We start from the raw sequence: 1,694 nt of genomic DNA, 5'->3' as shown, positions 1-1,694 counted from the left end.
CTGGGATTAAAGGCATGGGTCACCACTATCCGGCCCAGCTACAGGTTTTACAGAGATTTTGTAGCTAGAATATGTAAAGAACTAAAGAAACAAAACATCATGAAAACAACCCAGTTTTAAAACTGAGGAAAGGAAATGAACAGAGTCCTCCAAAGATTAACCACAAATGGCCAAGAAACATTTAAAAATGTTCAGCTTCCTTTCCCATCAGTGAAATGCGAAAAAAAAAAAAAGATTTTGGGCCTTGATGACACACATCTTTTAATCCCAGCACCTGAGAGGCAGAGGCAGGTGGTTCTAGGGCAGTCAGGGCTACACAGAGAAACTTTCAAAAAACCTGAACCAACCAAACAAATAAAAACTTGATGACAAGTTCTGGTAATAGTGTGGGGGAAGGCGAACATGCACTCATTGTAATGAGAGTGCAAACTGGTGCAGCCACTACAGAAAGCATCGTGGTTTCTAAAGGGATGGATGGAGGGAGGGAGACAGAGAAACAGAAAGCAGCTGTAGCACATGATCCAGCCACACTGCTCTGTTCATTTACCCCGAAGACGGGACTGCCACACTATAGAGACACCTGCTCATTCGTGTTCATTGCTGCTCTTCTCATAGTAGCCAGCAGGCGGAAACTACCTGGATGCCCACCAATCAGTGAACAGATAATGGAGATTTACATTTACACGAGGGACTGTTTTTCAGTGTTGGAAAAACAAAACGGAAATTCACAGGTAGATGGAGCCGGAACCAATCATTCTGCATGAAGTAAATCAGACACAGAAAGGCAAACACCCCACATTTTCTCTCATTTGTGCATGTTAGCTTTAAGTTTTCACATTTGGCCAGGTGGTGGTGGTGCTTGCCCTTAATTCCAGCACTCGGGAAGCAGAGGCAGGCAGATCTTTGTGAGTTCGAGGCCAGCCTGGTCTACAAGAGCTAGTTCCAGGACAGGCGCCAACGCTTCAGAGAAATCCTGTCTCAAAAAAAAAAAAATCACATTTATCTATTTCATTTGGACACCCCCTGAGGTCAGAAAGTAGTAAGGTGTGGTGGTAGGGGCTTTCAAGGGGGGGGAGTTAGAAAGTCGTGGTAGAAACGCCTCTTTTAGAAGTGGAGCTCCAGAGGAAGTTGACCTTTATCAGTGAGGCATGGGAGTGGGTAACTTGAGGGGCAGAGATGGAGGGGTTGTGGAGGAGAAACTTAAGCTACTCAGGGTGGCCGCCCAGGCTTTCTGTCTTAGTGCCCGCTCAGATGTAGCCTGGATCTACCTGAGTTTGGCTCCCCCTTCTGGCGACAAAGAGACACAACAGCTCCCCTGGCCAGGAGAGGCAGAGAGGAAAAGAGAGGCAGTTGAGAGGAGATGGGGAGGAGTGGAGAACCCTGGGAAGGAATGTGGAAATGTGGAGACAGGAGAAATGGCTCAGGGCCTAAGAGTGCCTGCTGCTCTTGCAGAGGACCCAAGATCAGTTCCCAGCACCCATATCTGGTGGCTCATGACTGCTTGTAACTCCAGGTCTAGGGGTTCTGACACTCTTTCCTGGCTTTTGTGGGCATCTGTATATATGTGACACCTCCCCTCTCTCCTGTATATATGTGATCTCTCTCTCTCTCCCCCTGTATATATGTGATCTCTCTCAAACACACATAAATAAAATGAAAATGAAATTTTGTTGGGTGGTGCACACCTTTAATCC

The sequence above is a fragment of the Microtus ochrogaster genome, unplaced genomic scaffold (genome assembly GCF_000317375.1).
Source record: "Microtus ochrogaster isolate Prairie Vole_2 unplaced genomic scaffold, MicOch1.0 UNK47, whole genome shotgun sequence".
Classification (NCBI taxonomy): domain Eukaryota; kingdom Metazoa; phylum Chordata; class Mammalia; order Rodentia; family Cricetidae; genus Microtus; species Microtus ochrogaster.
The sequence above is the reverse complement of the archived record's forward strand: the minus strand, read 5'-3'. Positions refer to the sequence as shown.